At 49.8% G+C, this 9,818-nt stretch overlaps 1 protein-coding gene across 1 annotated transcript in view; it reads right to left on the reverse strand.

The window, feature by feature from the left end:
• CCDC178 (coiled-coil domain containing 178) overlaps window positions 1–9,586 on the reverse strand; it is a 787,921-nt gene extending 778,335 nt beyond the window's left edge. Inside the window, exon 1 of the mRNA XM_069731267.1 lies at window positions 9,515–9,586. The gene's annotated coding sequence lies outside the window, so the exon portion shown is untranslated. The remainder of the gene's footprint in view (window positions 1–9,514) is intronic.
• Between the last annotated feature and the right edge of the window lie 232 nt (window positions 9,587–9,818).

The raw sequence follows: 9,818 nt of genomic DNA on the forward strand, positions 1-9,818 counted from the left end.
CACATGAGACTCCCAATCATCCGAAAAGACCAAAATATCATCCAAATACACAATCAGGAATTTATCCAGGTACTCTCGGAAGATGTCATGCATAAAGGACTGAAATACTGATGGAGCATTGGAAAGCCCGAATGGCATAACCAGGTACTCAAAATGGCCCTCGGGCGTATTAAATGCTGTTTTCCATTCATCGCCTTGTTTAATACGCACAAGATTATACGTCCCTCGAAGATCTATCTTGGTGAACCAACTAGCCCCTTTAATACGAGCAAACAAATCAGACAACGGCAAAGGATACTGAAATTTGACTGTAATTTTATTAAGAAGGCGGTAATCAATACAAGGTCTCAAAGAACCATCCTTCTTGGCCACAAAAAAGAACCCTGCTCCTAACGGTGATGACGACGGGCGAATATGGCCTTTCTCCAAGGATTCCTTTATATAACTCCGCATAGCGGCGTGTTCTGGCACAGATAAATTGAACAATCCGCCGTTAAGAAACTTACTACCAGGAATCAAATTAATTGCACAATCGCAATCCCTATGAGGAGGTAGGGCACTGGCTTTGGGCTCATCAAATACATCCCGATAATCCGACAAAAACTCTGGAACTTCAGAAGGAGTGGAAGACGAAATAGACAAAAATGGAACATCACCATGTACCCCCTGGCAACCCCAGCTGGACACAGACATAGATTTCCAGTCCAATACTGGATTATGAACCTGTAGCCATGGCAACCCCAAAACGACCACATCATGCAGATTATGCAACACCAGAAAGCGGATATCCTCCTGATGTGCAGGAGCCATGCACATGGTCAATTTGGTCCAGTACTGAGGCTTATTCTTGGCCAAAGGCGTAGCATCAATTCCTCTCAATGGAATAGGATACTGCAAGGGCTCCAAGAAAAAACCACAGCGCCTAGCATACTCCAAGTCCATCAAATTCAGGGCAGCGCCTGAATCCACAAATGCCATAACATAATAGGATGACAAAGAGCAAATCAGAGTAACAGACAATAGAAATTTAGACTGTACCGTACCAATGGTGGCAGACCTAGCGAACCGCCTAGTGCGCTTAGGACAATCGGAGATAACATGAGTGGAATCACCACAGTAAAAACATAGCCCATTCCGACATCTGTGTTCTTGCCGTTCAGCTCTGGTCAAAGTCCTATCACATTGCATAGGCTCAGGCCCATGCTCGGATAGTACCGCCAAATGGTGCACAGCTTTACGCTCACGCAAGCGTCGATCGATCTGAATGGCCAAAGACATAGACTCATTCAGACCAGCAGGCATGGGAAATCCCACCATGACATCCTTAAGGGCTTCAGAGAGACCCTTTCTGAAGATTGCTGCCAGGGCACATTCATTCCACTGAGTGAGCACAGACCACTTCCTAAACTTCTGACAATATATCTCCGCTTCATCCTGACCCTGACACAGAGCCAGCAAGATTTTCTCTGCCTGATCCACTGAATTAGGTTCGTCATAAAGCAATCCAAGCGCCAGGAAAAACGCATCAACATCACGAAATGCCGGATCTCCTGGCGCAAGGAAAAATGCCCAGTCTTGAGGGTCACCACGTAACAAAGAAATAATGATCTTTACTTGTTGAACAGGGTCACCTGAGGAGCGAGGTTTCAAGGCAAGAAACAATTTACAATTATTTTTGAAATTCAAGAACTTAGATCTATCACCAAAAAACAAATCAGGAATTGGAATCCTAGGCTCTGACATCGGATTCTGAACCACAAAATCTTGAATGTTTTGTACCCTTGTAGTGAGATTATTCATCCAAGAGGACAGACCTTGAATGTCCATGTTTACACCTGTGTCCTGAACCACCCAGAGGTAAAGGGGAAAAGAGAGACAAAACACACTGCAAAGAAAAAAAAATGGTCTCAGAACTTCTTTTATCCCTCTATTGAGATGCATTAGTACTTTGGGCCACCTGTACTGTTATGACCTGGTGGTCAGGACAATAATGGACCTGGTGGTTAAGAGCACACGGAATGACCTGATAGTTACTGATAATACAGGACCAGCTCTGGGACGTGGGAACTCTGCTGACCGCAATCCCTAATCCTATCAACACACACTAGAAATAGCCGTGGATTGCTCCTAACGCTCCCTATGCAACTCGGCACAGCCTAAGGAACTAGCTAGCCCTGAAGATAGAAAAATAAAGCCTACCTTGCCTCAGAGAAATTCCACAAAGGAAAAGGCAGCCCCCCACATATAATGACTGTGAGTAAAGATGAAAATACAAACACAGAGATGAAATAGATTTAGCAAAGTGAGGCCCGACTTACTGAACAGACTGAGGATAGGAAAGGTTGCTTTGCGGTCAGCACAAAAACCTACAAAAAGACCACGCAGAGGGCGCAAAAAGACCCTCCGCACCGACTCACGGTGCGGAGGCGCTCCCTCTGCGTCCCTGAGCTTCCAGCAAGCAAGACAGCAATAAAAATAGCAAGCTGGACAGAAAAATAGCAAACCAAAGAAAATACAAGCAGGAACTTAGCTTCTGCTGGGAAGACAGGTCACAAGAACGATCCAGGAGAGAACTAGACCAATACTGGAACATTGACAGGTGGCATGGAGCAAAGATCCAAGTGGAGCTAAATAGAGCAGCCAGCTAACGAATTAACCTCGTCACCTGTGGAAGGAAACTCAGAAACACCCACCAGAGGAAGTCCATGGACAGAACCAGCCAAAGTACCATTCACGACCACAGGAGGGAGCCCGACAACAGAATTCACAACAGACACCACAGCAGCGTCGGTCACCCTGACCGAACACCACGGGTGGCGTCACGAACTACTGACAGACTGTACCACCACCTTCATTGGACGCCCCTTAGCAGGGTCGCGGACCGGGTTTAGCCACCGTGACAGCCTGAGAACCGAACCAGAGAGGCCCGGTACCGAAAACGCGTGGCCCTGTGTCTGGGGGCGCTCCAGTATCAAAGGGGATAAAACACTTGCAACCATCACTAGCACCAATCGCAGGCGTTGCTGCAGGGTGACAGCTCTCCTACAGATCAGACACCCGCAATTAATTGCGACGGCGCTCGGCGTGAGCCCACGCGATCATCATGCCATACATATGAAGCAGTTTGAAGGAGCGTACCTCCTGCGGTGCAGTACATGTACAGCGGATGTCTTGAAGGGTTTAATGAATTGGTCCCTTTCATTTTCTAGGAAAGAGATGATTTGCATAGCTCCGCCTACTGCAAAGGATTCTGGGTAAACCTGCTATTCTTTTTATTATGCTGCTTGCAAGTACTTTCCGTTTCAGGAAAGCATCCACTATGTATTTCCTTTAAGTAGAGGGCTTTTCGGTCTCTTTCGTCCCGCTACATTTAGCCCAACTTGGGTCTCTCCCTAAGGTGGCTAGCATATATGTTTCATTTTCTAAACATTTTTATTTTAAGTCACTTTTTCTTTTTTGTCTAGTGGTATTCATTGCAGTTTTTCAGCCAAATTCTTCAAAATGGCGCCAGTGTTTTCATGAACTGTGGGCAAGGTAAAATAAGGTCTTTGTGTCTTTAGCCTATTTAATTCAAAGTCACACAGTACAACCTCACACCCACCTGTGCTATACACAGTAGACCCCTGCACATACCTGTGCTATACAAAGTACACCCCTGCATACACCTGTCCTATACACAGTACACATATGCTATACACAATACACCCCTGCACATACCTGTGCTATACAAAGTACACCCCTGCACACACCTGTGCTATACACAGTACACCCCTGCACACACCTGTGCTATACACAGTACACCCCTGCACACACCTGTGCTATACACAGTACACCCTCGCACACACCTGTGCTATACACAGTACACCCTGGCACACACCTGAGCTATACACAGTACACCCCTGCACATACCTGTGCTATACAAAGTACACCCCTGCACACACCTGTCCTATACACAGTACACATATGCTATACACAGTACACCCCTGCACACACCTGTGCTATACACAGTACACCCCTGCAGACACCTGTGCTATACACAGTACACCCCTGCACACACCTGTGCTATACACAGTACACCCCTGCACACACCTGTGCTATACACGGCATACCCTCGCACACACCTGTGCTATACACAGTACACCCTCGCACACACCTGTGCTATACACAGTACACCCTCGCACACACCTGTGCTATACACAGTACACCCTCGCACACACCTGTGCTATACACAGTACACACTCGCACACACCTGTGCTATACACAGCACAACCCTGCATACACCTGTGCTATACACAGTACAACCTCGCACACACACCAGTGCTATACACAGTACACCCCTGCAGACATCTGTACTATACACAGTACACCCCTGAACACACCTGTCCTATACATAGTACACCTATGCTATACACAGTACACCCCTGCACACACCTGTCCCATACACAGTACACCCCTGCAGACACCTGTGCTATACACAGTACACCCCAGCAGACACCTGTGCTATACACAGTACACCCCTGCAGACACCTGTGCTATACACAGTACACCCCTGCACACACCTGTGCCATACACAGTACACCCTCGCAAACACCTGTGCTATACACAGTACATCCTCGCACACACCTTTGCTATACACAGTACACCCTCGCACACACTTGTGCTATACACAGCACACCCCTGTGCTATACACAGTACACCCTCGCACACACCAGTGCTATACACAGTACAACCCTGCAGACATCTGTGCTATACACAGTACACCCCTGCACATACCTGTGCTATACAAAGTACACCCCTGCACACACCTGTGCTATATACAGTACACCCCTGCACACACCTGTGCTATACACAGTACACCCTCGCACACACCTTTGCTATACACAGTACACCCTCGCACACACTTGTGCTATACACAGCACACCCCTGTGCTATACACAGTACACCCTCGCACACACCAGTGCTATACACAGTACAACCCTGCAGACATCTGTGCTATACACAGTACACCCCTGCACATACCTGTGCTATACAAAGTACACCCCTGCACACACCTGTGCTATATACAGTACACCCCTTGCACACACCTGTGCTATACACAGTACACCCTCGCACACACCTGTGCTATACACAGTACACCCTCGCACACATCTGTGCTATGCACAGCACACCCCTGCGCTATACACAGTACACCCCTGCACACACCTGTGCTATACACAGCACACCCCTGTGCTATACACAGTACACCCCTGCATACACCTCTGCTATACACAGTACACCCCTGCACACACCTATGCTATACACAGTAGACACCTGCACACACCTGTGCTATACACAGTACACCCCTGCAGACACCTGTGCTATACACAGTACACCCCTGCAGACACCTGTGCTATACACAGTACACCCCTGCAGACACCTGTGCTATACACAGTACACCCCTGCAGACACCTGTGCTATACACAGTACACCCCTGCAGACACCTGTGCTATACACAGTACACCCCTGCAGACACCTGTGCTATACACAGTACACCCCTGCAGACACCTGTGCTATACACAGTACACCCCTGCAGACACCTGTGCTATACACAGTACACCCCTGCAGACACCTGTGCTATACACAGCACACCCCTGTGCTATACACAGTACACCCCTGCACACAACTGTGCTATACACAGTACACCCTCGCACACACCTGTGCTATACACAGCACACCCCTGTGCTATACACAGTACACCCCTGCACACACCTGTGCTATACACAGTACACCCCTGTGCTATACAAAGTACATCCCTGCACACACCTGTGCTATACACAGTACACTGTTATGAACTGGTGATTCAGAACCACAATGGACCTGGTGAATACGAGCACAGAAAATGACCTGATAGTTGCTAATCACATAGGACGAGCTCTGAGACGTGGGAACTCTGCTGACCGCAATCCCTAATCCTATCACACCACACTAGAGGTAGCCGTGGAGCGCTCCTGACCAGACGTAGGCGCCTCGGGCACAGCCTGAGAAACTAGCTAGCCCTGAAGATAGAAAAATAAGCCTACCTTGCCTCAGAGAAATTCCCCAAAGGAAAAGGCAGCCCCCCACATATAATGACTGTGAGTAAAGATGAAAATACAAACACAGAGATGGAATAGATTTTAGCAAAGTGAGGCCCGACTTACTGAATAGACCGAGGATAGGAAAGATAGCTTTGAAGTCAGCACAAAAACCTACAAACAACCACGCAGAGGGCGCAAAAAGACCCTCCGCACCGACTAACGGTACGGAGGTGCTTCCTCTGCGTCCCAAAGCTTCCAGCAAGCAAGACAAACCAATATAGCAAGCTGGACAGAAAAAATAGCAAACAAAAGTAACACAAGCAGAACTTAGCTTATGCAGGGCAGACAGGCCACAAGAACAATCCAGGAGAGAGCAAGACCAATACTGGCACATTGACTGGAGGCCAGGAACAAAGAACTAGGTGGAGTTAAATAGAGCAGAACCTAACAACTTAACCTTGTCACCTGAGGAAGGAAACTCAGAAGCCGGAGCCCCACTCACATCCACCAAAGGAAGCTCATGGACAGAACCAGCCGCAGTACCACTCATGACCACAGGAGGGAGCTTGACCACAGAATTCACAACAGTACACCCCTGCACACACCTGTGCTATACACAGTACACCCCTGTGCTATACACAGTACACCCCTGCACACACCTGTGCTATACACAGTACACCCCTGTGCTATACACAGTACACTCCTGCACACACCTGTGCTATACACAGTACACCCCTGTGCTATACACAGTACACCCCTGCACACACCTGTGCTATAAACAGTACACCCCTGCACACACCTGTGCTATACACAGTACACCCCTGCACACACCTGTGCTATACACAGTACACCCTCGCACACACCTGTGCTATACACAGTACACCCTCGCACACACCTGTGCTATACACAGTACACCCTCGCACACACCTGTGCTATACACAGTACACCCTCGCACACACCTGTGCTATACACAGTACACCCTCGCACACACCTGTGCTATACACAGTACACCCTCGCACACACCTGTGCTATACACAGTACACCCTCGCACACACCTGTGCTATACACAGTACACCCTCGCACACACCTGTGCTATACACAGTACACCCTCGCACACACCTGTGCTATACACAGCACACCCCTGTGCTATACACAGTACACTCCTGCACACACCTGTGCTATACACAGCACACCCCTGTGCTATACACAGTACACCCCTGCATACACAGTACACTCCTGCACACACCTGTGCTATACACAGTACACCCCTGTGCTATACACAGTACACCCCTGCACACACCTGTGCTATAAACAGTAAACCCCTGCACACACCTGTGCTATACACAGTACACCCCTGCACACACCTGTGCTATACACAGTACACCCTTGCACACACCTGTGCTATACACAGTACACCCCTGCACACACCTGTGCTATACACAGTACACCCCTGCAGACACCTGTGCTATACACAGTACACCCCTGCAGACACCTGTGCTATACACAGTACACCCCTGCAGACACCTGTGCTATACACAGTACACCCCTGCAGACACCTGTGCTATACACAGTACACCCCTGCAGACACCTGTGCTATACACAGTACACCCCTGCAGACACCTGTGCTATACACAGTACACCCCTGCAGACACCTGTGCTATACACAGTACACCCCTGCAGACACCTGTGCTATACACAGTACACCCCTGCAGACACCTGTGCTATACACAGTACACCCCTGCAGACACCTGTGCTATACACAGTACACCCCTGCAGACACCTGTGCTATACACAGTACACCCCTGCAGACACCTGTGCTATACACAGTACACCCCTGCAGACACCTGTGCTATACACAGTACACCCACCAGTGCTATACACAGTACACCCCTGCACACACCTGTGCTATACACAGTACACCCTCGCACCCACCTGTGCTATACACAGTACACCCCTGCACACACCTGTGCTATACACAGTACACCCTCGCACACACCTGTGCTATACACAGCACACCCCTGCGCTATACACAGTACACCCCTGCGCTATACACAGTACACCCCTGCACACACCTGTGCTATACACAGCACACCCCTGTGCTATACACAGTACACCCCTGTGCTATACACAGTACACCCCTGCATACACCTGTGCTATACACAGTACACCCTCGCACACACCAGTGCTATACACAGTACACCCCTGCACACACCTGTGCTATACACAGTACACCCCTGCACACACCTGTGCTATACACAGTACACCCCTGCACACACCTGTGCTATACAAAGTACACCCTAGCACACACCTGTGCTATACACAGTACACCCCTGCACACACCTGTGCTATACACAGCACACCCCTGCCCTATACACAGTACACCCATGCGCTATACACAGTACACCCCAGCACACACCTGTGCTATACACAGCACACCCCTGCGCTATACACAGCACACCCCTGTGCTATACACAGTACACCCCTGCATACACCTGTGCTATACACAGTACACCCTCGCACACACCAGTGCTATACACAGTACACCCCTGCACACACCTGTGCTATACACAGTACACCCCTGCACACACCTGTGCTATACACAGTACACCCCTGCACACACCTGTGCTATACACAGTACACCCTCGCACACACCAGTGCTATACACAGTACACCCCTGCACACACCTGTGCTATACACAGTACACCCCTGCACACACCTGTGCTATACACAGTACACCCCTGCACACACCTGTGCTATACACAGTACACCCTCGCACACACCTGTGCTATACACAGTACACCCTCGCACACACCTGTGCTATACACAGTACACCCCTGCACACACCTGTGCTATACACAGTACACCCTCGCACACACCTGTGCTATACAAAGCACATCCTCGCACACACCTGTGCTATACACAGCACACCCCTGCGCTATACACAGTACACCCTCGCACACACCTGTGCTATACACAGTACACCCTCGCACACACCTGTGCTATACACAGTACATCCTCGCACACACCTGTGCTATACACAGCACACCCCTGCGCTATACACAGTACACCCCAGCACACACCTGTGCTACACACAGTACACCCCAGCAGACACCTGTGCTATACACAGTACACCCCTGCACACACCTGTGCTATACACAGCACACCCCTGCGCTATACACAGTGCACCCCAGCACACACCTGTGCTACACACAGTACACCCCAGCAGACACATGTGCTATACACAGTACACCCCTGCACACACCTGTGCTATACACAGTGCACCCCTGCACTTACACAGAGGCGCAGCAGGGGGCGCTGCACAAGGCTCCTCTGATTCATAAGGCAGCGCTGAGATCACACTGAGCTGAGCTGTAATAACTTCTGAATGTAGGAGCACGAGGGGACGGGACCGACAGAACTCGTAAGCGGTGCCGGGCGGCAGCGGGCGCACATCGTACCTCCTGACCGCACAACAGCAGCTGGTAACCGGTTACAGGAGCAGTGCTTGAGGACAGAACACCATGGTAACCGGCAAACACTGCACCGATCACCGCCTACTGCGTGTGACATCACTGCTCTGCGTTCCCTTCCTGAAGCAGTGATTGGCTCAGGCTGACAGCTGTGAGGCGCCGTACTGTACTGTGTGCGCCCTAGTGAGTGCTGTGGGGAATGGGAAAAGAAGAGAGGAAGAGACTGATGCTCTGTGGGAGCTGAGGAAAGGAGGACAGAAGGCTGTAAAATCACAGGGAGCAGTCTGTGAGA

This window comes from Ranitomeya imitator, chromosome 6, assembly GCF_032444005.1.
Source record: "Ranitomeya imitator isolate aRanImi1 chromosome 6, aRanImi1.pri, whole genome shotgun sequence".
Lineage (NCBI taxonomy): Eukaryota > Metazoa > Chordata > Amphibia > Anura > Dendrobatidae > Ranitomeya > Ranitomeya imitator.